Source organism: Bufo gargarizans, chromosome 2 (genome assembly GCF_014858855.1).
Source record: "Bufo gargarizans isolate SCDJY-AF-19 chromosome 2, ASM1485885v1, whole genome shotgun sequence".
Lineage (NCBI taxonomy): Eukaryota > Metazoa > Chordata > Amphibia > Anura > Bufonidae > Bufo > Bufo gargarizans.
The window spans coordinates 497,981,956-498,007,156 of record NC_058081.1 but is presented as its reverse complement, the minus strand read 5'-3'; the positions used below and the strand labels follow the sequence as shown (position 1 = coordinate 498,007,156).

General features: G+C 44.6%; 1 protein-coding gene across 5 annotated transcripts in view; it reads left to right on the top strand.

The window, feature by feature from the left end:
* Positions 1-25,201, top strand: part of LOC122926514 (solute carrier family 23 member 2-like) — a 150,382-nt gene that overhangs the window by 59,316 nt on the left and 65,865 nt on the right. Inside the window, exon 2 of one of the 5 annotated variants that reach the window (XM_044277902.1) lies at positions 234-334. The exons of 2 other annotated variants lie outside the window; for them this stretch is intronic. The gene's annotated coding sequence lies outside the window, so the exon portion shown is untranslated. Of the gene's footprint in view, positions 1-233; positions 335-1,310; positions 1,333-23,942; positions 24,049-25,201 lie in introns of those variants that run through there. 2 more of the 5 variants (XM_044277904.1, XM_044277903.1) reach the window with 2 other exon arrangements.

Here is a 25,201-nt window from a genome sequence, read left to right as displayed (position 1 = left end):
ACCAATAAAACCTACAGGTCATCCCGCAAAAGACAAGCCTTCATACAGCTCTATGGACATAAATATAAAAAAATGTATGGCTGTCAGAAAATGGCAATGCAAAGAAAATGTAGCTTTTTTAAAACCTTTTATTTTTTTAAGTAGGAACAAATATATATATATATATATATACAAGTTTGGTATCGCCATAATCGTATTGAGCTGCAGAATAAGGATGTCATGTCCTTTTTTAGAGTGCAGTGAACACCGTAATATCAAAACCTAAAACACCTTAGCGGAATTGAGTTGTCACCGCCTGCTATTTGCAGAAGCGACTCGGTTGCCGGGGAGGGAGGTAAGTACATTGTGTGTGAGGGGTCTGGGCATAAGAGGGGGCATTTCAGGGTTGGATAACCCTTTTTAATAATATATGTGGCATGAGTGTAAGGTGGTTTAAAAGTAGACCAGGGGTTTGCCTGGTGTCTGTCACGAGGGTTTTAAGAACCACGCCTGACTCCGTTATACCCGGGGTCAGGAAGTCGCAGCGGTTGGCTGCGCGCTCTATGTAAGATAGGCCTGTTTCTTTATGGTAGCTTTCTGGGTTTGCTTTGCAACCCTTTTTGGCTTACTCAGGGATCCGTAGCTCCTTCTCCTCAGCTGTTCCTTGTCCAGCACTCCCAACCTCCTTATATTCCCCTCTCCCACTTCTCTGGTTGCCAAATATAGAGCTTTCTGCCTGGACTTCTATACTGACCCACTCTGGGGCTGTGTTGCTGCGTTCCCTGGTTGTTGTTCCAGAACGTTACCCTCCGGATCCCTGTTGGGCCTTTGTGGTCTGCTGTGGTCTCCCACCTGGGATTATATGTTTGTCTGTATTGTCTGTCTTGTCTGTCCTCTCCTTGGTGTTTTCCTCTTAGTGTCAGTAATGCGGACTAGTGATCACACCGCCCCGTTCACTACCTAGGGCTCATCTTAGGGAAAGCCAGGGTTTAGGCACGTGATCGGTGTACGGGTGAGGAACCCGTCTAGGGACGTCAGGGCAGTCAGGTGCCAGCCGCAGGGTGAGTCAGGGGGCACCACCTTTCCCTCTCCCTTGGGCAGGGCCTTCCCTTTTCCCTCCCTTTGCGTGACGCCGGTCATTACAGTGTCATAACGTTTGTCATGAGGAAGGACCCATATTTCTCTGAGGTCTGAAACGCGTTGACTGTTTGTACACCTGTATGGATTTTAAACTTGCTGGATTAAAGTTTCTCATTTTTTCACCGGAGAGAGCTGGATTTTCTTCTCTTTCTTATTGTATATACCGCACCCAGGAGCGGCATCCGTGCACCTCTGGTGATTCTACTGTTGCAGGTGAGAGCTGCCTTACTTTTTCTATTACAGTGTCATTATACTGTGTGAGGGCCCTATGCAGGATAATCGACTGAGCCGCATAGATATTTTTTTTTGCCTTACAAATGATGTTACTATATACCAGGCATGGCCAACCTGCTGCTCTCCAGCTGTTGTAAAACTACAATTCCCACCATGCCCTGCTGTAGGCTGATAGCTGTTGGCAGTCCGGGCATGCTAGGATTTGTAGTTTTGCAACATCTGGAGAGGTTGGCCATCCCTGCTATATACCATATATGCAGAGGAGTTACACTTCTACTATAGTAATCTCAGCTCCAATATAAACAGTAGTTACTAATTCTAGGGTAATTATTTATCAGCACTTGCCAGGATAGCCACACCAGATGTGACTGGAATTCACAGCAGTTTTTTTGCAGATTGATCTTTTAAAGTAAACACACAAAGGCTGGTTTACACAAGCGTACGATCTGGACAATTATCGGGAACAAAGGCTTCTAGGAATATCCGTTCCCGATTATTGCACTGTGTAAGTCTGCCACTGATCACCCGATTCGCACCTTTGCTGAAACACAATAAATCATCATTTGCTGGTAGCAAATTGTCCTGTCTAAAAAAGACTGTCAGCGAACAATAAGGCCACATTCACACGACATTTAAAAAAAACGGATGAACTGTCCATTTTTGATGGACTTTTTTTTTTTTCCCCCTAATGCCTTTCTGAGAAACCAACGTAAAAAAGTGACCCATTCAATTGTATGGGGACAGTGGGTCAGTGAAAAACAGACAAGATAGACAACATGTTCTATCCGTTGATGTCCATTACAGACGTTATTCAATGGCAAAAACTGCCGTGTGAATAACCCCATAGAATACCATTCATCTTAAAACTGATGTGTAATGGCCATGTAGCCTAATTCTGTATGGGGACGATCACTCGTTCCCATAAAGAGGAGATGATAGCTTCATTTATGTGCAGCAATCATCTTAGTTCAATGGTCAAGCAATATTTGGGAACAAATGGATGCTTCCAGATCTCTAGCATCGGTCCGAATAGAGGGGCTTGAAGACAGACAGCCAATGAGCTAAATAGTAAAATGGTATCTCGACCTTTGATCACCAACTTGGTGTGTAACCAGAGAGGACCTCCATGAAAGATTGTCAAGGTCTACATGCAGCGTTTAATCTTATTAGAGGCCCTAGTTGGGACCCTCGGGATAATTTCAACAAAACACCAACCGGTCGACTGACCAAAAAGAGATCCCTTTAGGGGTCCCAACCTATTATATATAAAAATAAATCTACATCCTTTTTTTGTAATTTAAAACCTTGCAAATGTGAAGAAAAGGAAAATCATGTGTGATTCAAACTATCAGAGGGCAGTAGAACAGGGTCACTAATGGTTACTATTGATAACTGCAGGGCTATTTGTGCATAAACTTTTCTTTTTGTGTTTAAAGGGAACCTGTCCCCGGGATCTTGTGTATAGAGCTGAGGACATGGGTTGCTAGATGGCCGCTAGCACATCCGCAATACCCAGTCCCCATAGCTCTGTGTGCTTTTATTGTGTAAAAAAACGATTTGATACATATTCTATTAGGTGGGGGTACACCAGAGATATGTGCTTCCAGTGCTATTAAATGATCATAGTATTTCTCTTCAATATCAGACCTGTGTGAAGTTGGCACCCCATGTTCGCAAAAGATGAAAATAAATACACCGTGCGTTGTTTGTGCCGCTTTGGTTTCCGAGATATTGCGCGCTCCATATGCTGAAAAAAATACACCATTTGTTTGTGCTGAGTTTGTTCCGCAAATCACTGTAACTGATGCATGGATAAAAGGAGAGAAAAAGAATTGAAACCCACTGGCTAGCCATAGCAATTTTATAATAAGAAAAATGTATAAATTGCTCCTTACTAGACCCCATACTTCATTTCCTGCTCCTGATGCCCCTCCCCTATGCTGGGCACTTTCAGCACCACACACTGTACCTTGGGGAAAGGCATAAGCAAATGTATGCTTAACAAATTGACTACTAGCTGAGAGACTCCAGGGAAAATCAAGTGTACCTACTTATTGTAACTAATGGGCTAAACTGTCTTGGTAGATATCTGTAACACTATTACCTGAGCAAAGAAACTTTACTTCAGTCATGTGCTGTGCTTTTAGCTGTCTACAAGGATTGTTACACACAGGTACTGTAGTAGTATGGGGTGAAAGTGCTGTATAGTCTTCTGTGAGATGTTGCAAAACTACAACTCCCAGCATGCCCAAACAGCTGTTGGTGGTCTGGGCGTTTTGCAACATCTGGAGGGCCACAGTTTGGAGATACGGCATACACCCACCACTGTCTCCGTCGCATATTCCCGCTCTGCCCGGACTGGATGGGCGGACAGAGCAGGGGAGGTTCATTTTCAATATCCCGCGCCCTAACCCCCCCCCCCCCCCCCCGTGCGATTAGTCGATTGGAGCAACGGACCAATCGCAGGGGATAGGAGGAGGTGGCACCCCTGCCACCTCCTCCTATCCTGTCCGAGACAGCACTGATCCCTCTTATTTTTCGGGCTATCGGGTCAGCAGAATTGACCGTCCAATCACGACCCCCCATGGACGATGACAGAAAGGCCTTATCGGCCATCACATGATGTCTGACATTTATCATTGTCTTTAGACAGTTTTTTTTTTTTTTGTGTCTAGAAAAAGCGCCAAAAAGGCGCAAACAGGGTATATTTGCGCTTTTTCAAATAGACAATTCTGCAGTTCTTGACCTGCAGTGACCCTTTTCACTTTTGTCGATGCAGCGCTCACAAATTTACTAACAGCGCCTTTTGACAAAACTGCGCAGTTTGGGGCGCAATGGGCCATTTAGAACAAAAATGTACACCAGGTACAGGGAGGTTTTAGTATAAGTTCTACACTTTCTACAACCAGTTTGCCTTCATAAAGTTCCACACTGCGCCAAATTCACCACATAGCCTGCGCCTTTTTGATAAATAAGGTTCAAGAAAGTCACACTTTACACAGAAAAAAAGAGGGTAAAAAACCTCTACAATACAGATACATTGATGGATGTCGGCCTATGTGCTTCTATATTTCAATGCACATAATTATGGATCACATACTATAGGACTAGAATTCCAAAAAACGCCCATTTTGCTGCATGGCGTTTATTCATTGAAAAAACACTGCGGCCAGATGTTAGCTGTTCTTTAACCACCTCCGGACCGCCTAACGCACATGTGCGTTCCGGAGGTGGCAGGCTGGCGCACAGTCACGCATATATGCGTCATCTCGCGAGACGCGAGATTTCCTGTGAACGCGCGCACACAGGAACGGAAGGTAAGCGAGTGGATCTCCAGCATGCCAGCGGCGATCGTTCGCTGGCAGGCTGGAGATCCGAATTTTTTAACCCCTAACAGGTATATTAGACGCTGTTTTCATAACAGCGTCTAATATACCTCCTACCTGGTCCTCTGGTGGTCCCTTTTGTTAGGATCGACCACCAGAGGACTCAGGTTGGTCAGTACCGTCGCACCAAACACCACACTACCCTACACTACACTACACCCCCCCCCCCCGTCACTTATTAACCCCTTATAAACCCCCTGATCACCCATGATCACCCCATATAAACTCCCTGATCACCCCCCTGTCATTGATCACCGCCCTGTCATTGATCACCCCCCTGTCAGGCTCCGTTCAGACGTCCGTATGATTTTTACGGATCCACGGATACATGGATCGGATCCGCAAAACGCATACGGACATCTAAATGGAGCCTTACAGGGGGGTGATCAATGACAGGCGGGTGATCACCCATATACACTCCCTGATCACCCCCTGTCATTGATCACCCCCCTGTCATTGATCACCCCCCTGTAAGGCTCCATTCAGACGTCCGCATGATTTTTACGGATCCATGGATACATGGATCGGATCCGCAAAACGCATACGGACGTCTAAATGGAGCCTTACAGGGGGGTGATCAATGACAGGCGGGTGATCACCCATATACACTCCCTGATCACCCCCTGTCATTGATCACCCCCCTGTCATTGATCACCCCCCTGTAAGGCTCCATTCAGACGTCCGCATGATTTTTACGGATCCATGGATACATGGATCGGATACGCAAAACGCATACGGACGTCTAAATGGAGCCTTACAGGGGGGTGATCAATGACAGGCGGGTGATCACCCATATACACTCCCTGATCACCCCCTGTCATTGATCACCCCCCTGTCATTGATCACCCCCCTGTAAGGCTCCATTCAGACGTCCGCATGATTTTTACGGATCCATGGATACATGGATCGGATCCGCAAAACACATGCGGACGTCTGAATGGAGCCTTACAGGGGGTGATCAATGACAGGCGGGTGATCACCCATATACACTCCCTGATCACCCCCCTGTAAGGCTCCATTCAGACGTCCGCATGTGTTTTGTGGATCCGTAAAAAATCATGCGGATGTCTGAATGGAGCCTTACAGGGGGGGTGATCAGTGACAGGGGGGTGATCACCCTGATCACCCTGATCACCCCCTGTCATTGATAACCCCCCTGTAAGGCTCCATTCAGACGTCCGCATGTCTTTTGTGGATCCGATCCATGTATCCATGGATCCGTAAAAAATCATGCGGATGTCTGAATGGAGCCTTACAGGGGGGGTGATCAGTGACAGGGGGGTGATCACCCTGATCACCCCCTGTCATTGATAACCCCCCTGTAAGGCTCCATTCAGACGTCCGCATGTCTTTTGTGGATCCGATCCATGTATCCATGGATCCGTAAAAAATCATGCGGATGTCTGAATGGAGCCTTACAGGGGGGGTGATCAGTGACAGGGGGGTGATCACCCTGATCACCCCCTGTCATTGATAACCCCCCTGTAAGGCTCCATTCAGACGTCCGCATGTCTTTTGTGGATCCGATCCATGTATCCATGGATCCGTAAAAAATCATGCGGATGTCTGAATGGAGCCTTACAGGGGGGGTGATCAGTGACAGGGGGGTGATCACCCTGATCACCCCCTGTCATTGATAACCCCCCTGTAAGGCTCCATTCAGACGTCCGCATGTCTTTTGTGGATCCGATCCATGTATCCATGGATCCGTAAAAAATCATGCGGATGTCTGAATGGAGCCTTACAGGGGGGGTGATCAGTGACAGGGGGGTGATCACCCTGATCACCCTGATCACCCCCTGTCATTGATAACCCCCCTGTAAGGCTCCATTCAGACGTCCGCATGTGTTTTGCGGATCCGATCCATGGATCCGTAAAAATTATACGGACGTCTGAATGGAGCCTTACCAGGGGCGTGATCAATGACAGGGGGGTGATCCGGGAGTCTATATGGGTGATTACCCCCCTGTCATTGATCACCCCCCTGTCATTGATCACCCCCCCCCCCCCCCTGTAAGGCTCCATTCAGACATTTTTTTTGGCACAAGTTAGCGGAAATTTTTTGTTTGTTTTTGTTTTTTCTTACTAAGTCTCATATTCTACTAACTTGTGTCAAAAAATAAAATCTCCCATGAACTCACCATACCCCTCACGGAATCCAAATGCGTAAACATTTTTAGACATTTATATTCCAGACTTCTTCTCACGCTTTAGGGCCCCTAAAAAGCCAGGGCAGTATAAATACCCCACATGTGACCCCATTTCGGAAAGAAGACACCCCAAGGTATTCCGTGAGGGGCATATTGAGTCCATGAAAGATTGAAATTTTTGTCCTAAGTTAGCGGAAAGTGAGACTTTGTGAGAAAAAAACCAAAAAAATCAATTTCCGCTAACTTATGCAAAAAATAAAAAATTTCTAGGAACTCGCCAGGCCCCTCATTGAATACCTTGGGGTGTCTTCTTTCCAAAGTGGGGTCACATGTGGGGTATTTATACTGCCCTGGCTTTTTAGGCTGAGTTCACACGGGCGAGATTTCCGCGCGGGTGCAATGCGGTAGGTGAACGTATTGCACCCGCACTGAATCCTGACCCATTCATTTCTATGGGGCTGTGCACATGAGCGATTTTTTTCACGCATCACTTCTGCAATGCTTTAAAATCGCAGCATGCTCTATATTCTGCGTTTGTAACGCAGGACAGGCCCCATAGAAATGAATGGGGCTGAGTGAAAATCGCAAGCATCCGCAAGCAAGTGCGGATGCGGTGCGATTTTCACTCATGGTTGCTAGGTGACAGTCTATTCACTGTATTATTTTCCCTTATAACATGGTTATAAGGGAAAATAATAGCATTCTGAATACAGAATGCTTAGTACAAGGTCAATTGAGGGTTAAAAAAAAATAAAAGAAATTAACTCACCTTGTCCTCTTCATCGCGCAGTTCCCGGTCTCTTCTGATGAGCTGTCGGCTAAAGGACCTTTGGTGACGTCAGCAGATCACATGCTCCAATCACATGGTACATCACCACGGTGATGTACCATGTGATTGGAGCATGTGATCTGACGTCACCAAAGGTCCTTTAGCCGACAGCTCATCAGAAGAGACCGGGAACTGCGCGATGAAGAGGACAAGGTGAGTTAATTTCTTTTATTTTTTTTTAACCCTCAATTGACCTTGTACTAAGCATTCTGTATTCAGAATGCTATTATTTTCCCTTATAACCATGTTATAAGGGAAAATAATACAATCTACACTACAACTAACCCAAACCAGAACTTCTGTGAAGAAGTTCGGGTCTGGGTACCACAGTCGGTTTTTATCACGCGAGTGCAAAACACATTGCACCCGCGTGATAAAAACTGAACATCGGAACGCAATCGCAGTCAAAACTGACTGCAATTGCGTACCTAATCGCGCGGGTTTGCCGCAATACACCGGGACGCATCCGGACCTAATCCGGACACGCCCGTGTGAACCCAGCCTTAGGGGCCCGAAAGTGTGAGAAGAAGTCTGGGATCCAAATGTCTAAAAATGCCCTCCTAAAAGGAATTTGGGCCCCTTTGCGCATCTAGGCTGCAAAAAAGTGTCTCACATCTGGTATCGCCGTACTCAGGAGAAGTTGGGGAATGTGTTTTGGGGTGTCATTTTACATATACCCATGCTGGATGAGAGAAATATCTTGGCAAAAGACAACTTTTCCCATTTTTTTATACAAAGTTGGCATTTGACCAAGATATTTTTCTCACCCAGCATGGGTATATGTAAAATGTCACCCCAAAACACATTCCCCAACTTCTCCTGAGTACGGCGATACCAGATGTGTGACACTTTTTTGCTGCCAAGGTGGGCAAAGGGGCACATATTCCAAAGTGCACCTTTTGGATTTCACCGGTCATTTTTTGCACATTTTGATTGCAAAGTTCTTCTCACACATTTGGGCCCCTAAATTGCCAGGGCAGTATAACTACGCCACAAGTGACCCCATTTTGGAAAGAAGACACCCCAAGGTATTCCGTGAGGGGCATGGCGAGTTCCTAGAATTTTTTATTTTTTGTCGCAAGTTAGTGGAATATGAGACTTTGTAAGAAAAAATAAAAAATAAAAAATCATCATCATTTTCCGCTAACTTGTGACAAAAAATAAAAAGTTCTATGAACTCACTATGCCCATCAGCGAATACCTTAGGGTGTCTAGTTTCCGAAATGGGGTCATTTGTGGGGGTTTTCTACTGTTTGGGCATTGTAGAACCTCAGGAATCATGACAGGTGCTCAGAAAGTCAGAGCTGTTTCAAAAAGTGGAAATTCACATTTTTGTACCATAGTTTGTAAATGCTATAACTTTTACCCAAACCATTTTTTTTTTGCCCAAACATTTTTTTTTTATCAAAGACATGTAGAACAATAAATTTGGCGAAAAATTTATATATGGATGTCGTTTTTTTTGCAAAATTTTACAGCTGAAAGTGAAAAATGAAATTTTTTTGCAAAAAAATCGTTACATTTTGATTAATAACAAAAAAAGTAAAAATGTCAGCAGCAATAAAATACCACCAAATGAAAGCTCCATTAGTGAGAAGAAAAGGAGGTAAAATTCATTTGGGTGGTAAGTTGCATGACCGAGCGATAAACGGTGAAAGGAGTGTAGTGCCGAAGTGTAAAAAGTGCTCTGGTCATGAAGGGGGTTTCACCTAGCGGGGCTGAAGTGGTTAAAAGGGAAGCGCAACAAGCCATATCCACACACCGTTTTTTTTTATTTGGTGTTTTTTTTTTATTCTTTTGCAGTTTTTTGGCTTTTTATGCCTCAGTGGCAGTTTTTCAAAAACGACCTCTTGTTGAGACTCGTGTTTTTTCGGGAAAATCTTGGCATTTTTCTCCAATAGAAGTCTATGAGAGTGAAAAAAACGCCATGAAAAACGCCATGTGGGTTTTAACATTGGCATATTATTTTTTTTTTTATTATTTTTTTTTATTCTTCTACTTTTGGACAAAAGTACTACAACTCTATCATAGAAAAGACTCTTCCATGATGGCAGGTGTAGTCCAGAGGCTGAGGGAAAGATCACAGCAGGTCTCACTCCTGAGACCCGCTGCGATCCGAACTTATTAACTGTATAAGCAGGCGGCATTCATTCACTATTCTCTGCTACACTGTACAGACAGCTGATCTCTGTCACAATTCATAATCCCCGTCGGGAGCTCTGATTGGTCAGTACCTATTTCACTAATCATAGCTCCCAGCGGGATATGAATTGTTGACAGTGCAGAGATCAGAGATGGGAGTGAATGCCGATGGCTTATACATTTAATAAGTCTGTTGCAGTGGGTCAGGAGTGAGACCTGCTGTGATCGTTCCTTAGCCCTAGACTACAACTCCCACCATAAAAGAGTCTTCTGAAGCGGGGATTGTAGTACTTTTGTCCCAAAGATTTTAAAAAATAAAGTCTGGCGGCGTTCAGCCTCCGCTCCGCTCGCCTCCGCACGGACAGGCGGACAGCTGTATATTATATATATATAATTTATATTCATACTCTTAGGTCCTTTGGGGAAAAAACTGCCAAATTAGCCCAAAAATGCAATTTCCACACAAAGGCAAAAATGCCAGAAAATACGCCAAAATGCAGGGAAAAACTGTTGCAGCTTTTCTGGCGTTTTTTTTTTCAAGACAAAAAACTCAGTGGAGTCCTAGCTTATAGTAGTTTTCAATGTAAGTGCTACTTCACAACATTGTTTACTATGATTACCATAAAGTAAGCTCATGACTCTATAGCCAATGAGTGGCGGTTGCTTTCAGCAGCTGGCACTAATTTTTAGGGTACGTTCACACATAGTAATATGCTGCTAGAAATCCACAGCATATGCTACTCAATAATTTTCCATATATTACACTTAATGTAAATAATGAAACAAAAAAAAAAACATTTTTGTTTCTATCAGATGCCCAGGAAGCCAGCCTGTGAATATGATGACATTATAAATGTCATCTGTGCTTCAAGGGAAAAAATTATTATAGGAAATGCAATAGCATTTCAAAAATTCAACAACTACATTTCCTCAAAAACCTTTATACGTCCGTACAGACAAACCGACACAATGTATGGCAAGCCCTTTGTACAAAGATGTCACAAACATCCCAAAACAACCTTCCAACAGTCAAAGCTCAGAAGGAACAGAGAGTCATTCATCCGTTCAGTGCTGTGACATTCAATTTGGGTTCAGTCTTTCTTTTCAGAGCTGGATCAAAATTAGGCCTGAAAAAGTCATTTACAATGATCAATCTCTGTATGCTAATAAAAGAGAATACAACCTAGTGCATGGACTCGCATATTGAATGAGGAGATCTGGAAAAATATCAAGTCATCGTGCACACTTAAATTCAGGAGGACAAAGGTTTATCCAAATGTTGTATCTCACTACATAGCCATAATAGGGTGCTGCACGGAGTGCGTTGCACAACTATCCATAAAAGTTGAAGAAATACCAGAGATTGCCAGGCCGGTAGTGCTGAAGTGCATGATCTGCAATATCGATGACCGTCTCCACACAGGAAAAGCAAAATGTAAATTATCAGGAGATTTAAGAAGAAGGGTGTCGAAAGAACTCTGGGAAGAACGAAAACAAGCACATGTATGGCGAGCAGCTGAAGCTTACAAAATTATGGATGTTGGTGACCCTGAGCCTAGCCATCTACCAAATCTAGCAACATTAAGAAAAGCCAAGCAAGAGATTGCCGACAGAGAGTTAATGCACAAGGACCCAATCCTTTCATTACATCTCCTGAAATAAAGTGTTCCTCAGCTTGGAAGCATACACAACATTGGTCTGGATAAGTTTTTTCCATTACTGGACCCCATCTCAGATGCAAGTGTACCAAATGAAGTCAAAGAACTTGGGTTCCTATGTAAGTTTTGATGCAACAGGTTCAGTAGTGAGAAAATGAAAAAGACCTGTTGGCATTTCTGGACACATCTTTTTGTACCAAGGGGTTTTGTGTTCATGTGGAGATCATATCCCAGTAGTACAGATGCTTTCTGAGAGCCATACTATTAATTCCATAGCACAATGGCTGACAGAATGGAAACAAGCAGGTGCTACTGTTCCAAAGGAAGCAGTCTGTGATTTCTTCCTCACTTTGCTTGGAGCTCTAGTTAAGGCTTTCACCCCTTACCCAGACTTGAAGACATATATAAATGAGTGTTGACTAGGAATGTTGTATCAAACCTACCACCATGCTTTATTAGAATCGATGTTGCACACTATATCAAGCTTATTAGCCAATGGGAATGTCTGAGACAAGCTGGAAACAGAGTAAAGGAATTCTATCTCAGAGCAATGGCACAACTTCTACAGTCTGCAGTACGCCAGACCCGCAGGGTATTGCGATTGTGAGGTCACGGTTAACGGGCAAGCGAGGGTTACTCACAGTTTTGTAGGAAAACCCTGGGCAGGCATACGGCAGTGAAGGAGAGGCTAGCACAGGAGACCTCTGGGGCACACTCTGTATTTTGGGACCAGGCCTGATGGTGGATGAGGTGCCCTGGATGTTGCTAGTGTTTAATGTGCCTGGGGCAAGGTCCCTCTAAGAAACGTGACGCCAGTGCCTGTAACGGTGGCACACCGATTTATAGTTGCAGTAAATGAGGAACACAATGGTATAGTGAACCAAACTTTGCTTTACTGGTGAAACAGTTCAACTTTGTACAGTTGGGTGTCAATACAGTTCTATATATCAGGTTCACTTCACAAGCAGGCTTTCACAAATAATGGCAGGTATACGGTTCCTTGCAAGATACTCAGAGGGCAACAACAACACACTCAGATCAGGCTGTACCTTCTCCTCAGAAATAGTGTACACTGTTCATTAGAACTCCTGTCTGCTCTTATCCCAAGGCTAGGATGCCCTAATACTGGCTTTATCTTTGGTAGAAATCTTCCTCCCATATTTATCCTTGCTTTACACTTATAATTCTTCTGCCCTTCAGCTTACTTGGTTAGCTGGTACACTGGCTCTGCTTGGCTTGTGGGAACTGCAGGTTTCTCCCAGGAGGCAAACTCTTCTCATGGGGTGACTCTTCTGAGTTAAACATAGGCTCAGGAAAACTTCAGGCAAGCTAGACTTCTGCACTAGCCTCCTGGTGGCAACTAGAAGCCTGGGCTGTCTAGCTGCATGTCAGGAGGGGGCCCTCAGCATGTCTCTGGCTGGTACCCTCTCACCTCTGTCTTCAGACTCCTGACTACAGACTAACTCCTCCCTGTCTGGGTCTGAACATTTATACTAGGGGCTCTCTATCTCCCTCTAGGGTCTAGGATGCTACACTACACCCCAATAGGCCTGCTGCACACATCACAGGGGAACAATACACATAAATACATTAAAATGGACTGTTAAATATACTGCCACTGTCCCTTAGGAGTAGGAGGACAACGTGGCCCAACTGACCCTTGTGTAGTGCCCACATTTACCTAGTGGGACACTACAAGTCTACTTCACTTGATGCCAGAGAACTCATTTATTCAATTTCAGTTGTTGCTTTTATTGAATCAGAAGAAAGTGATGACAGAGGCACACCAGTTGTATGAGAGACATGCAAAGCTCAACTGAAGAGACTTATTGCAGAGTGATGCGTTTTACCCACTGTCACTGAAGATGACTATTTCGTGGAGATGAAAGAACAGGAGGATAAGCCAATTCAACCCTGCCAAACAGACCTGAAAATATAAGCAACAGAAATTTGGGGGGCCGTGGCCTAACCTGCATGACGTGACGAAGCCGAAGAGCAGTGCTCCATCAGAATCAGATTTGAGCCCCCACAAGAACCAATAGGTCCCCTGAACATTAGGGACGTACCTCACCGACCTAGGCGCCGCGGATCCTGTGAAATCCTGAAGACGCTGACGGCGCAGGAGAGGGAGCAAGACTGCGCTGAGAAGGGAGAGAGTAACGGCGGTGTGACAGGCCTCAGTGGAGCGCTGAGAACACACTGCAGGAGCGGTATCTCTCCAGTGGAACTACCAAAGGCTGCTGAGTGACGGGCGCCATCTTTAATGTGGAGGTAGTGCGCTGAAGAACTCTCCCCTGTTCTGGTAGACGGAGTGTGGCTGAGGGACAGAGTGTGAGAACTTCTCTCCCCTACTAAGGTCGCTAGTGTGAGACTTACTGTGGTCTTCTGACCTAGGAGGTCTTCCCTCTGGATGTTATAGTGGCTGCTGGGGGGCCCTCTTGAAGCCTGCAGAGTTATTTAGTGGTGGGGCTGACACACCTATCCCCCTGTACAGTACAACAGCTATCTGCTATACTGCAGGTATGACACACTTAAGCCGGCCATTCTAGTGTCTGTGGACTGTTTCTATGGGTCGCAAAACCTCTTCTGTGGCTCCATCAACTGTTAATCAATACATGGATGCCATGAGCCAGACTGAGCAAGAAAGTGAGGGGTTTCATATCCCTGTTGCCTCTGCTGAAGCTTTTCAAATTATGAAAGCTATAGCAGCTTGTCAAGCTGCTCTCACATCAAAAATAGATCATCTCCAGTCTGATCTTGGCTGTTTACAACACTACTTTGACAAAATACGCGAGAGAACAGCTGCAGTGGAGCAAAGAGTAAGCGACGTGGAAGATGCCTCTAGAATGGTTGGAAATGACATCAGGCAGCTGTTACAACAGGTCCAGATGCTACAAGCTAGAGCGGAAGACGCTGAAAATTATAGCAGGCGTAATAATATTCGTATCCTGGGCCTGCCGGAGCGAGCGGAGGGGTCTACCCCAGAAATATTCGCAGAACAACTTATAAAAGAGGTGTTGCATCCTACTACTCTCTCCAATTGCTTTGTTGTAGAAAGGGCACCTCGGGTCCCTACTAGGCCTCTACCGCCGGGATCCCCAGCAAGACCTTTCATTATGAGAATCCTGAATTACAGAGATAGAGACGCTATTTTGCTGGCTGCCAGGCAGAAGGGTTACATCACCTATGAAAATGTCCGCTTGTCATTTTACCCAGACTTTACTGCGGAGGTTCAGAAGAAAAGGAAGCAATTTACTGAGGTCCGAGCACGGCTGAACAAGAAGAATGTGAAATATGCAATGATTTGCCCTTCCCGTCTGTGGGTACAGGATGGAGAAACTGTCTGTTTTTTTAATACTCCATAAGAAGCAACAGATTGGATCGACAGGAATCTAAATGTAAGGCCCTATCGCTGACGGACTGTATTCTAGCGGTAACAATTAAAAGAGCTAATAATTGCCTAAATGTTAGATTGCATTACTGACGGGAATGTTTTGCAGGGGGTGGGAATGTTAGGCTTCACTGTTTTACTGTTATTCCTGTTATAATCCCTAATCTTTTGGTTCTGTCTATTAATAGGTTTTAACTCTATATATGTTTGCTGGGTGATAGTACCCTGAATAGGTACACACCGTAATAGGAGAAATTGTTTATTTGCCTTTTCTCATTGACATACCTATATGGTATACATGTTCATTTAGAGGTTAGGGTAGTGATATCATACCCAAAAGGTTGTTAGTTAAGGGATTCGGGCTCAACCATGTTAGGAAGTGTTGGGAAGGACTGGGCGAGGTGGTTGGGGAAGGGCGTTTGTATGGGAATTATCTTTGATATGGTATGTATGTTTGTGTGTGATTGTACCTTCATCGGACCGAGATATTGGGTATGTTTCCAGCAACGCCCTGCATTATTATGGGTGACTACAATGCCACTTTAGATCCAGTACGAGACAGATTGATATCCCAGGCCTTTCACAACAATACGCTTTCGCGTTGGGCTGATGTCTATGGTCTCATAGAGACGTGACGTTATTTTTATCCCACAGATACACAATTCTCGTGTTACTCAGCTTCCACTGGCTCATTGTCACGTATAGACTTGGCCTTTGTTAACAGGGACCTATCTCCTTATATCAGGTCTAGTGATTATCTGCCGAGAGGTGTTTCGGATCATGCCCCCCTCCTTCTGATTCTGTCTCGGCCGTTGGCTTCAGCCGATAAGCAATGGTGGTTAAATCCCATGTGGCTAGAGGTCTTGCCGGTGGTGAGTGATAGCCTAGATGTTATGGGAAACTACTGGATAGAAAATAAAGGATCTACTAATCCTTTGGTAGAATGGGATGCTTTCAAATCAGTAATGAGGGGGGCATTGATTGCTGCAATAGCAACTCACAGAGAGAAATTAAATATTAAGCAGTCGAAACTGGAGATGGAACTAGCAGATAGAGGTTGTTTCGACTAGATCCGTGTAGTGAGAAGCAAAATATGTGGCTGGATGCACAACGTAGGTTAAATCTACATTTGACTGAGTACACTCAGAAGAAACTCTTGAATCGGAGACAAACCATTTTTTCAGATGGTGATAAGTGTGGTAGAGCTTTGGCATATCTAGCTCGATCTGAGACCCAGCAAACGGTAGTGGCAAGAGTGCTAAATGATCAGGGTGTGTTGTTGAGGGAGCCTAAAGATGTCTGCTGTCAGTTTGCCTCCTACTATGCGAACTTGTACGCTTCCAAAACCACATGCTCTCCAGGAGAGATTACCAAGTTCCTAGCAGGTATTAACATTCCCTTACTTGATAGTGATGACAGGGGAGCCCTGGCGGCAGACATATCGGATTCTGAAATTGAAGTAGCCATCAACTCTTTAGCAACCAAAAAAACCCGGGCCCCGATGGATTTCCAGCTGAATGGTATAAGCGGTTTTCTAAGGACCTTGTTACTAGAATGGGGAAGTTGTTGAGATACGCGTTGGAACAAGATTCACTACCTCCATCTTTTTCAGAGGCAAAAATTGTAGTAATTCATAAGCAGGGGAAACCATGTGATCAGTGTAGCTCCTATCGGCCTATCTCGCTTCTGAATCTTGATGTCAAAATCTTTGCGAAGGTACTGGCATTGAGATTCAGGGAGGTAATTCTCTCCTTGGTTGGGGTAGATCAGTCGGGTTTCATGCCAGAGAAGACTACCGATATTAACTTAAGGCGTTTGTTCACTAATCTTCAGGTCAATCATGATAATCGATGTATGAGGGTTCTTGCCTCCTTGGACAATGAAAAGGCTTTCGATTCAGTAGAGTGGGACTTTATGTGGGCGGTGTTAGATCGATTGGGTTCCCTGCGAATTTTCTGCGATGGCTACAGATGCTATATAGATCCCCAACGGCGAGAGTCAGGGTAAATGGGTATACATCGGATTCCTTCTCCTTAGGTAGGGGTACTAGACGGGCTGCCCTCTCTCCTCCATATTATTTGCATTAATAATGGAACCTTTATCGATACTCATTTCCTCTAACTGAGGTCTAGAAGGCTGGGAGATAGCCGGGATTACAGAAAAGCTTTCGTTATATACTGATGATAATGTTGGTATACCTAGCTGATCCGGGGAAGTCCTTAGATACCCTTTTAAATGTAGTGGATTGTTTTGGTAGCTTCTCGGGTCTTCGCGTGAATTGGGCCAAATCAAGTCTTTGCTTAATTGATTGGTTTGATCCAATTCACATTTTATTGAACACTAAGCTTCAAATTGTGGAGCAATTTACATATTTGGGGATAGTTATCCACAGAGGTGGCAAAGTTCTACGACCTAAATGTTGTTCCTACAATGCAGTACATTACCCAAAAATTAGAAGCATGGGAAAACTTACAGTTAAATCTCATTGGGTGTATCAATATTATAAAAATGATTCTTCTCCCAAAATTTCTATACCTATATAGGGCTGCCCCAATACTGCTTCCCAGGAAACACTTTACTACCGTAGATAGAGCAATCACTCCTTTTCTATGGAACAAATCTTTTCCCAGAATAGCAAGATGCACCCTTCAGGCATCTTACCTGCAGGGGGGGCCTTGCTTTGCCCAATCTGTACATGTACTATGTAGCTGTGCAGCTAAGTTATGTGGCGTGGTGGGTACGGGCTGACTCGGGCAATCCAGTGGTAGTGTTGGAGGCAGCGTTGATGGGGTCCTATGAGGAGCTTACGAATTTGGCATATAGGAAAGGGGCTGGTTCTGCAGAATACTATACCCAATCAATAGCTGCGGCAGTAAATATTTGGGTTAAATGGAATCTGATGCGTAATTCCGGTGAGAATAGTGTTACTTGGTCACCATATTTGCCATTGTGGAGGAATAGAGGGTTACCGGAATTGTTCTCATTAACGAAATTAGAATTTTGGCCCCAAAAAGGGGTGCGTTATCTCGCCCAACTGTATGATAGGGGTCTTTTTAGATCCTTTAACAGTCTGAAGCAGGAATTTAATCTGCCCCAACATGGTTTGTACAGATACTTTCAGCTTAGACATGCCTGTCATGTCCAGTTTGGTAGAGAACCATTAAAACTGGAGTGTGGACCTGTAGAAGCAGTGGTCAGGAGGGTTTCTTTGGTCAAACCGGTGTCAGCTCTCTATGCTTCGCTAATGACGTTACAGGATTCTCCCCTTGATATTTCATTTGTCAAGTGGAGAAGAGATGTCGAAAATCTAGAAGATGTACATATTAAAAATTTTTTCCATACATGGAGATCCACAGTGGTAAGCGCTAGAGACCAATTGATTCAAGCTAAGTGGCTTCATAGGATATACTATACCCCTGAGAGATTATTCAAAATGGGTAAATGATCAGATCCTTAGTGTACGCGATGTGGATATAAGAAGGGCTGCCTAATACATATGATTTGGCAATGTCCTGGTCATTTATAGCTTCTGGGAAGAAGTTCACACTTACATTAATGATAAATTGGGTTTTCCCAATGTCTGTACTGCGCTGAAGAGTTTGCTGGGGATAGCTAATGAGGTTGTTCCCACCAAATTCGGTAGGAAATTATACAGAATACTCTTGTTCTATGCCAGGAAGACCATCCTCCTGAATTGGAAACCCCCTAAGAGTCCTACTGTGCAACAATGGATACAACTAGTTAATACTGATCTTGAGCTATATAAGTTTGTATATGAGCATCGAGGAAACTCCAACCAGTTCATGAAGATATAGGATCCTTGGATTGAAGCCCAAACGCTTATAACCTAGGAGGCGGTGGTTTGTATCCAGGCCGATAAGGGTATTGTTTGAATGTGTGTGTATGCAGTACTCTCTATTATTCCATGACATAATATATTGGGTGCTATTCATACTACTAAATTACAATTCGCTTCTGACCTGAGCAAGGGCTAAAGGAAGCTGCTATGATCGATCCCATGAGAATTAATGTACTGGACTTATTTGTAGTTTGCTTGCAAATTTAGTGTTTGTATGCTTTTTGTTAAACTTTAATAAAAAGATACTATTAAAATAAAAAAAGGAGTAAGATGCTTGCAGCAAATCATGGTGACCGTGACAATTTACAATTCCTTACAGAGCTTGTTCCAAACGTTATAAGAATGGTATGTTACCTTCCAGTTTGGACAGCCATGATGGTCCCATACTTTAAAAGTATGAATATGACAGCAAGTTCTGCAAATGTTGAGGCTGAATTTAAAAACATAAAAGATGGCACGAATGTCTCCCTATTAGAACTGATCAATTTGTACTTCGTCATCTTGAGACTTTCCTCTGCCCCCATAAAGAAAACCGAATGCAGTGAAAACATGAGGCAAGAGAATGGGCAAAAAAAACTGCAACTGTGAGGAGAATCCACAAGTTCACATAAAATCAGGTGATGAAAATAGCTTCCAGGAGCAGCCTGTTGAAAAATGGAAAGGTCTCAGTATTCCTCCAAAAAATGAGATTGTCCTACCTAACCCCATGTTCCGAGTGGCTGCATATGGACACACACTGTAAAGGAAAAAATAAATTAAAAAAAAGGTGAGCATTTTGAAAAAAATGGAAACCATCTGGCTAAAAAATAAATAAACTAAAAGTAAACAAATGCTAATAAGTATCATTAATACCTGTGCATTTGATTCATTTTGCCAGAGCCTTTGTTGTGCATTCTGGGACAGTGGATTATTTTGCAAGTATGTCAACAAAGAGAACAACGTTGACATTTTTGAATAGGTGCAGACAATTGTGACAAAGGGAGTTGGAATAAAAGCTTATGCAATGAGGGCAAAAATACTCAGGAGTATTTTAATATGTTCAGCTGAAGTCAGGTGTGAGGCAGGTCAATGCTGAGTGCAATGTTGTACAGATAATCTCAATGACGATGAGACAGGTACCAAGTGCAGTAATGACAACACCGTGTTCTTCTGTGTACTGCATTAGAAATGTAACTTCTTCAAGGACAATCCCTCTTCTGCCAGTCAATGGACATATATTTTAGAAACTAATGGACTGAGTAAACTTCAGCTAGCATTGGAAGATGGACTAAACCTAAATGTCTGAAGCCATTAAAGTCACCATCTTTATTGAAATTTCTTTGGTTCGGTCACACACAGTTGCACCACTGGACAAGTACCTTGTATTGAAATAAGTGGGGAAACACAATATACACTGTCTGAAATACCTGTAAACATACACCTGGACAGTCATTCATTCATGTTACGAGGGGTTGTTGCCTTCATTCCAGGAACTGGCAATAAGTCTCTTGGTCATTAAGTGGCCTATTGTAGAAGAAAATTTAATGGCTGGGAGAAATATGATGACTTGTGTGACTTTATTACAACAGCCCATGCAAAGACCAAGATGCAACCCCATGTTGTAAATATTTACAAAGGAGGAGTGAATATTTTCTAAAAAGGATAACCTAAGCCCCCAAAAACTTTAGCTTTAACCTTTTCCGGACACAGGGTGTACCTGTACGTCTTGAGTAGTTCCGATCACCGTCAGGCGATCACCGGCGCCAATCCCCCCTCCCCCCTGTATCGCAGCAAACCGCAGGTCAATTCACACCTGTGCTTCCGGGTTATTCGGGATCGCCTCTCATTGGTCGGCTGGGCGGGCATTTCAAATTACAGCAGCGCTCCTCTCCTCCTCCTTTTCAGTCCGGGAGCCGAGATAATCAGCCAGCACCCCCATCTGTGCCCCAGCACCACCATCTGTGCCCAGCACCCCCATCTGTACACCACCTGCAAGGTATTTAGGGAAAGGTTAGGCAGGGATATTCAGGGAAAGTTAGTGGAAGTTTTTGATTGCATCACCCTAAATCGGGTGTCTGGGGTGCTGCAGCTTGCCCCCCAGCCCCCCCCCCCAACAACTTTTTTTTGGGGCGCATGCAGTTTTTTTTCAGCGTACGCTGACTGTGGCCGGCACTCTTAGCGTCCAGCCACTGTTAGGGCATCGCACACTACACCGCTGATCAGCTTTGGACAGGTGATTAGAGAGTTAGTGGTTTTTTTTTTTGGTCAACACACACTCACACCAAATAAAGTTTAACACGCACGCACACACTCACTCCCCTATAGCCGAGGAGGCATACGCCCAGCTTGCCTCCGAGTCCGAGAGCCCCAGTGAGGACAAGGATGACCCCACTTTCCTTTTGTCATCCGCCACCAGACGGCGCAAGGGGACAGCCATGCTAGGGACCCAGTGGCCCACACTAGTACGAGCAGCTCTGGGGCTCACCAGTTAAGTGCACCGGAGCCCCCTGCCGGTGAACTTGTCTGGTGTACCCCAGAGCATTTTGAGCCTATTCCTGATTTTGTAGGCCAACCAGGAATCCAGATTTTCACAGTGGGCTTCACTGAATACTACTACTTTAGTCTTTTTTCAGTGACCACTTTGTAAACCTGATGGTGGAGCAGACGAACCTGTACGCCCAACAGTTCGTTGCTCAACATCCGAGCTCCTTTTTGGCTAGGGCCAGTGGCCGTTTTGGGGCCTCGTGCTGCACATGGGCCTAGTCAAAAAACCTAGTGTCAGGCAATACTGGAGTGAGGACGTCCTCTACCAGACCCCACTTTACAGTACGGCCATGACACGTACCCGATTTTAGGGCATCCGGAAATGACTGCACCTGTACAAAACCAGGCCGGTCATCGATCACTTTGGGGCCAAATTTGCACAGGCCTATGTACCTGGAAGGGAGGTCCCGGTTGATGAGTCTCTCATTGCTTTCAAGGAGAGACTCATTTTCCACCAGTATGTTCCCTCAAAGCGGGCTAAGTATGGCGTGAAGCTGTACAAACTTTGTGAGAGTACCTCAGGGTACACTTACAAGTTTCGAGTGTACGAGGGGCGAGATTCCCGTATTCAACCCCCAGAATGTCCCCCCACTCTGGGTGTTAGCGGGAAACTTGTGTGGGACCTTATGCACCCACTGCTAGATAAGGGTTACCACCTGTATGTGGATCACTTTTATACTAGTATCCCCTGTTCAGGTCCCTTGCCACCAGATTCACGTCCGCTTGTGGGACCGTGCAAAAAAATCAACGAGGCCTCCCTTCCCACCCCCACCAGGTACCTATCCCCAGGGGTGCGACCCGTGCCATTTAGCAGTGGAAACCTGTTGCTGGTCAGATATAAGGACAAGAGGGATGTTCTTGTACTGTCATTACTAATTCACAGTAACTGCATCACCCCTGTCCCTGTGCGAGGTACCGCTGCAACGGTCCTCAAGCCCGATTGTATCGTCGACTACAATCGGTATATGGGAGGAGTTGATCTCTCTGATCAAGTCCTCAAGTCATATAATGCCATGCGCAAAACCCGGGCATGGTACAAAAACGTTGCGGTCTACTTGGTACAGGTTGCCTTGTAAAACTCTTTTGTGCTGTCCCGGAGAGCTGGCAACACAGGGACATTCCTTCAGTTCTATGAGGCAGTCCTCAAGGCCCTGATCTTTTCTGACCGGGAAAGAGCAGGCCAGAGTTCCTCGGGAACTGGAGGTGCCCGGATCATCCCTGGCCAACGCTTTCCAGGTGTGGTCCCCTATACTGGAAAGAAGGGACTGACCCCAAAAAAGTGCAGAGTGTGTCACAGGAGGGGGATACGGAAGGACATCACTATTCAGTGTGACGCGTGCCCCGATCATCCGGGCCTCTGCATTGACTGTTGCTTCAGGGAGTACCACACTTCCATGGAGTACTAAATTTATATCCCAATTTAGCCACTGACAATCGGATAAAAAACTATGGTTCTCAGACTTGAGACACTAAAACTAAAAAAAAATATTTTCTAAAATATTATTTAGTAAAACTAAAATAAATAAAAAAGTTGACATATTAGGCATCGCCACGTCCGTAAGAATCTGCTCTATAAAAAATACCCCATGACCTAACCCCTCAGATGAACACTGTCAAAATAATTAAATAAAAACGTTGCCAAAACAGCAATTTTTGGGCAAATTTTCCATTCTAATCCATTTTTTTTCCAGTAGTAAAGAAAGAGTTAACAGCCAAACAAAACTTAATATTTATTACCCTGATTCTGCAGTTTACAGAAACGCCACATATGTGGTCGTAAACTGCTGTATGACCAAACGGCAGGGCGCAGAAGGAAAGGAACGCTGTATGGTTTCTGGAAGGCAGATTTTGATGGCCTTTTTTGGGGGGGGCACCATGTCCCATTTGAAGCTCCCCTGATGCACCCCTAGAGTAGAAACGCCATAAAAGTGACCCCCCCCCCCCCCATCTAAGAAACTACACCCCTCAAGGTATTTAAAACAAATTTTACAAACTTTATTAACCCTTTAGGTGTTGCTCAACAGTTTATGGCACATGGAGATGAAATTTTAGAATTTCTATTTTTGGTAACCTTGCCTCACAAAAATGTAATATAGATAAACCAAAAATCATATGTACCCTAACAATAGTCCCAACAAAACTGCCACCTTATCCCATAGTTTCCAAAACACTAAGTCACAAAAAATATGGATGACATCCGTGTGACGTTCGTTTAGCATCTTATCTTTTTTTTTTTTTTTTGCAGATCCATTGTAACCATGCCTATCCTTGTCTGTAAAACGGACAAGAATAGCACATGGTCTATGTTTTTTGCGGGGCTACGGAAAAGACACACAGATGGACACAGCGCATGTTGTACTATCCACATTTTTTGCAGCACTATTGAAATGATTGGGACAGCATCCGGCCTGCACAAGATGCAGATTGGATGCTGACCAAAAATACAGTCGTGTAAATGGGACCTTGGTGTCAATGTAAAACTGACATTACAGTGCATTACATTAGATGACTATTGCAGTACACTGTACAGCAATCAGACCCACTGGATCTTGAAGATCCAAGTGGGACTTGATTTTAAAAAAAGTGTAAAAATAAAAAAAGTTAAATAAAATAAAAATATTAAATAAAATTGCCTTTTCCCATATCTGCAGGTGTGAATCCACTGTACCACGTGTCCTACCTCCTCTAAGGGCGTTGTATAAGTGAACCCCTCGATTCTTCACAATACCCCTGAAGGTGAAGAAAGACTTTCCCGAGGTGAACACCAGGTCGCTACCTCTTGAGGAGGCAGCTGGTCTAGACAGACCAGGAGGTACCTGAGAAAGGTACCAGAAGTACAGGCGTAGTCAGGCAGCCGGAGTTGTTACCAGGAGCAACAGTGTAGGACAGAAGGATGAGGCAGAGGTGTAGTCAGACAGGCAAAAGGTCAGGGCAGGCGGCACAGGTACAGGTCAGGCAATCTGGTTCGGCAGCAGGAGAGTCAAGGCAAGCTGCAGGGATCAGATGAGTAACAGAATCCAGGGACACAAGTACGAGTCAGGAACACAAGTGGTGATCAGGAACCTAAGCAGAGCACAAGGACCTTGACACTGAGGCATCTGGGAAGGGGGCTGAGCCACTTATATATGTGCATGAGGGCTAAGATTGGTCACGTAACTTGTTCTCTGTCTGAAAGATCCAATCCGGGTCAACATAAATAAGACCCAAGGCTCTAAAAAAATTGATCTACCGACTGGAGAGACTGTGATCCGGTCAGCAGAGAAAAAGCCCAAGACTGTGCATCATCCTTAAGCAAAGAAATGATCATACCCGCACATTGACAATCATCCCAAGAAAAGTATGGACGCAGCTTAAAGTACAATTTACACGATTCCCTGAACCGAATGAAATTGTCACTACCCCCAGAAAATCTGTCAGAGAGGGCAACGTTAGGTTCAGGGCAAGCCTGGTACCCACCATCAGAACCAGCCGCCTGTGGTCTCTGAATCCATAAGACTGTCGCGCGGAGGTCAGCTACATCCAAAGACAGTCCCTGCAGCTGTTTGACCAGTACAGACATAGGATCCATAGCTGCACTGACCTGAACGAAATGGCGGTTTTTGTGGCGGTTGATAATGTCACGATCAGTGTGTGTGTGTGTGTGTGTGTGTGTGTGGGGGGGGGGGGGGGGACGACGACTCTACACTGAACACAGGAGGGAAGGGGAACAGTAACTGGGCCTGGAAACTAGGGAAGAAACAAGTCACCTCCTAGACAACCCTAATCCGGGCCCTGACCACCTATCAATATGAATAGACCTTGAAGGTAGAAATATTCATAAGCAGGATACCTAGGCCCTGATTTTCCTATAAGGCCCTGGAAAAAAGTTTAGGACCAGAGACAACCCATTCCCCAGATGGATGAATGGAAG